This window comes from Melitaea cinxia, chromosome 16 (assembly GCF_905220565.1).
Source record: "Melitaea cinxia chromosome 16, ilMelCinx1.1, whole genome shotgun sequence".
Taxonomy (NCBI): Eukaryota; Metazoa; Arthropoda; class Insecta; order Lepidoptera; family Nymphalidae; genus Melitaea; species Melitaea cinxia.
In genome coordinates this window covers 13,307,068-13,312,078 of record NC_059409.1, presented here as the reverse complement: position 1 = coordinate 13,312,078, position 5,011 = coordinate 13,307,068, and the positions used below count along the sequence as shown (strand labels likewise).

Genomic DNA, 5,011 nt, shown 5'->3' with positions numbered 1-5,011 from the left:
CGTGACACACATGGGATCAGTCTATACATTATAACAAATCGTAAGTCTTTTAATGTTTGTAAACGATATTCTTAAAGTCTATAGATCATGTATTTTAGACTACTCTTTTTCTGGCGTCAAATTTAGCAAAATAATATTTTTATATGTTTTTTTTAACTAGAGCGGCAAACAAGCGTACGGCTCACCTGATAGTAAGCGATTACCGTAGCTTATGGACGACTGCAACACCAGAAGCATTACAAGCTCGGTGCTGATCCTATCCCCAAATCCCCCTAGGAGCTCTGGTCACCTTACTCACCAACAGGAACACAATACTGCTTGAAAATAAACAGTATTATTTAGTTGTGGTCTTCTGTAAGGTCGAAGTACTACCCCAGTCGGGCTGCTCCATATTATGAGCACGAAATTTCCTGCTGTGTCCTACCTCAATTGAACATAGGTACACTCTTTCTACCTACCCTATCTAATTACACCTAATTAAAATGATACGCGCTACAACTTTCGCTGTACCTAGTCTTTATATGTAAATAACAAACAAGAATAAAGCTGTTTCTCTGTTTCAACCTCCTCCCCCTTAGAAAACTAAGGACTCAATGGATGATTTCGTCATCTAATTTATACCTTCTCATACATACGTAGATCTCTAATATCCAAACTTTCGCATAACCAGTAATTAGTGGATAATTATATTTTTAGGCCATATGTCCCGCTAATACAGGTTCACAACGTGCTTCTCTGCGTAAGATAATCATAACATCTTAGAACCTCAACAACAATCTTAGTGAGTGTTTACCTTAAATAGCTTTAGATATTATTAGCGTTTTATAGGTAACATAACGATGATACGTAACATGACGATCCTGAGGCTATGAATTCGCTACATAAGTCAGAAGAAGAGCCAGCGCTTCTAGCGCTCATAGAGCGGTGGTTGGGTGGTGGCAAACGCCTGGACTCAACACGTAGGGGTTCAATTTCTGGAGCAAATTTCAAGCGGCCGTCGACAAGATGATTAAGGAGGATATTGAGGAAGCCATGCGTGAACTGAACGAAAACGTCCGCAATCATCGGCTACAAGATGCTGAGAACAGGAGAGAGATATATCGCTCTATCTTCGACCCGAAAGTACATGACGCGCTGCGATCGCAGGGAGAGAGACGGCTGTCCCAGCGCGCCCTGCAAGGTGCAATCATGATAACATTCTACCGAGATGAGCCACGCTTCTCTCAGCCGCACCAGTTGCTCACGTTGCTCATGAACATCGACAGTTTGATCACTAAATGGCGTTATAACCACGTGATAATGGTACAGCGTATGATCGGCTCGCAGCAGCCCGGAACTGGCGGCTCTTCGAGCTACCAATATTTACGATCTACCCTCAGTGACCGTTACAAGGTATTCTTGGATCTGTTCAACTTGTCAATATTCCTCTTACCACGTTCTCTCATCACGTTAACTTAACATGGGGCGACCACTTCAAGGAAAATGGTCAAAATGGAATCCATAAAGAAAATTTAGAAGATTCTATATCTAAACTATCATTAAATCGTTCATCTTGATGCAATGTTAATAATAAGGTACGAAAAAAATTACAATATCTCATACAAAAATCGCCAATTATTGTCGAAAATCGTAAATTATTTCGTCAATTGTTAAAAGTAACATAGTTTAGGGAAAAAATGTAACTAGCAAAAATATGGACATATGTCTGAACTAAATTATTATTAATATTATTATTATTAAAGAAAATCGTTTTCGAACAGAAGGTACTGGCAGTAATGATGCATGATGTCGAAACATCAACGGGAACATTAGTCTTCATAAGATTATTTTAGATTAACTTAACAGATAGTCTGAGCTATGCTAGTCGTACTTCTGCGCGAAAGAATGAGGAGATTTTTATAAGAAGTGAAGTAACCTACATTACAACGCAACGCGAGGTTACCGTTTTAGGGCAATGGGTGGGGCAAAAAAGTAGTTCGACAAACATTTATTATTTTCAATGTACGAGTATCAAAAATGCTAAGTGCTTTACCAGTTTGATTTTTAAAACAACACAAAAACTCTTTGATTTTTATCGACTAATATAAGTTTTATAAATTACCGTTACCCGTAATTTGACTAATTCAATGATTAAGTCAACATTCACATTTTTGTTCATGAATTGTGTTCATATTTTAAAAGAAACAAGACTTTAATATATAAAATAATAATTGTGTTTGCTCGCAAACGAAAAAAAAACCGACTTCAATTACATAGACAAGTAATACAACGTAAGTTGATGAAAAAAATTAACAAACGCACTAGTCGTCACTACGATTTTCGAGAGTTCCCCTCGATTTCTCTAGGATTCCATCATCAGATCCTGGTTTCCTTATGGAAATCCGAAATCCTGGAATATCTCCTTTCCAACAAAAAAAGAATAATCAAAATCGGTTCACAAATTTTATACGGCGAAATACTTTTAAATAACTTTGTTTGCTTATCGAAAACGCCATTTCCAATAAAAAAAATAATATTTTTTATGTAGTTTAATGGATCGGCTATACCTCTTTTAGTCTATCTCTTTTTTATTATTCTATTTACCCTTATAACCTTGTTTGAACTAAAGAAACTTATCAATCAATCTTATAAAAATTTAATAATCAGACAAATTTGCTTGTATATTAACGATATAAATATTTATGCAGAGAATTTATGCACTGGGATTTGACATATATTTTCTTCCACAACTTGCTTATAAAAAAGTAATGAATTTCCATTTTTTGGAATGGTTCGGAAACAGCTGAGGTAAAACGTAATTCCCTACGTCATACTTCGTAGAAATAATTTAGTCCTCTTTAAAAGACTTCAAACCATCCACGCGATGTTTCACAACCATACTCAATAAACGGCTTTTAAAGTAAAAATAACAAACAAAATAAACTTTATTACTTCAAATGTTTATAAACTATAGCCGCGAAACATTACTCAATTTTTAACACTTCATCCACTACATTTTTTATAAATATTAATTTTATTAATACTTTAATCGATTTAAAACTAGTAAATACAAGGGAAGAATTGATATTTAAATTCTAACATATTTGCGGGTAGATGATGAAATTTTTTGTTAAAAATCAAATTAACATTTCTGGTCTTACTTTCTTTTACCTTTGCTAGCCAGGCAACTGATTACCAATCATTTTAAATTATATTGAATTATTATTCTGGTAACATGATTTAAATAACACCCATAGGTGATTGGTCAGTGTGTTAATTATAACCAGAAATTACCCTGCGATAGACAATGCTGAGTAAAAACAATACCATGAAAGGGTTAATGCACATCAAACAATACTGACCTCAAATGGCCAAAGTGTTCCGCTTGCGTTGTACCGTTACACTATACATTCACAATAAACAATTAGTTACAACGAATCAGCACTAAAAAACAAAGCGTAATCCAAGATCGTGGTGCGTCCGGCGACCACTGCTTGCGAACTGCGACTACAACACATTGCCGGTATTCAGATAAGTGAATCAAGATAAAGTTAGGTACGATGTAAAAGCAACCGTTATTGTTGTAAAGCCGCAGTCACATTGTACGGCGAAAGCGGTATACTTACGCGCAGAAACACCACCAGCGCAGAACAGCCGCGGCGCTAGTCTTAAAAATATTGTTTAATGAAGACATTTAAAAATACCGTAAAAACCGCACGGAATAATATTCCTTTTTACTCGACTTCAAAGAAAAAAGGAGAAGGTCCTCAATTTAACTGCTTTTTTATGTGTGTTATCTCATAACTTTTTACTGGGTGTGTTGATTTCGATGATCCTTTTTTTAATCAAAAATTAGTGCTTGTCACGTGGTCCCATTTAAAAATCGAGATCTGACGAGTACTTTTGAGTTATCCCTAAGAATGCGTATTAAATTGAGTGTTTTACCGACTACCTTCGTCGTAATCGACAACGATGTAATTTAAGTCGGTTTTTTTTCGTTTCCGAGCAAACACAATGAATATAAATTTGATTTTATTTGTTTATTAAACTGGCGTCCTTCCGTTTAGGGCTATATCGAGGAGACACATGCAGCAGTAGTAAGTACAGTTCCTTTCAACATAACTTTAAAATCGTCAAACTTGAAAAAAACGTTGAGAAGACATGGGAAAATTGGCATAAATAACCGATTTAAATGTAAAATTCAAGTGAGTCGGCCATTGACACGACGCTAACGTACACACGGTGATAATTTTATAGATAATAATTATAATTAATATTAATATTTTCATTACAGCGTTAGTATAAATAAGCTGTATATTTACGCTTCAGCCTGTTACCCACCCACTACTGGGCATAGGCCTCTTTCCCCACGTAGGAGAAGGATCAGAGCTTAATCCACCACGCTGCTCCAATGCAGGTTGGCGAATATATTCCCTACTATGAGTAAAGATCGCTATCAGGTGTACATGATAACAACCGGGACCGATGGCTTAACGTGCTCTCCGAGGCACGGTGGGAAGACCCACAAGGACTGCACCAACACCCAGACCATATGTATATTTAAGTTAATATTGAGTCTGATATCACAGTTAAATGGAAGCCAGTTTAATAACACGCTATGAATATTATGAGATTTTTCGAAATTTAACTTTTTGAGGGTATAATGTATTCATCTATTGACTTGAGACAAAAAATTTACAGTTCAAATATTCTTGAAAATAATATTACGGAAAAGCAGCATTTGCCAAATTCTTGTCCTAAGTTTTATTTAAAAAAATCTATATAAACCTATGTTAGCGTGTGAAACAGTGCGTGTCAACTAATGGAGTTATAATTGGTGAAGATAACGTGTAATATGCACAAGCAAAAAACAAAACAATTCATTTTAATAAAGATCCTCGTATTTTTTTAACAGCCATTAAATATAGGAACAAAATATTACAGTGAAGCTTACAACAAGCGTATAGTTTATTTAAAATATCAAAAAGTGCACTACTCTGTAAACTACTACTACTTTACTAAACTACTCTGT

At 35.3% G+C, this 5,011-nt stretch overlaps 1 pseudogene; it reads left to right on the top strand.

Annotated features, from left to right (window-relative positions):
- The first annotated feature begins 850 nt into the window (after positions 1 to 850).
- Positions 851 to 1,556, top strand: LOC123660960 (annotated as a pseudogene).
- The last annotated feature ends 3,455 nt before the right edge of the window (positions 1,557 to 5,011 follow it).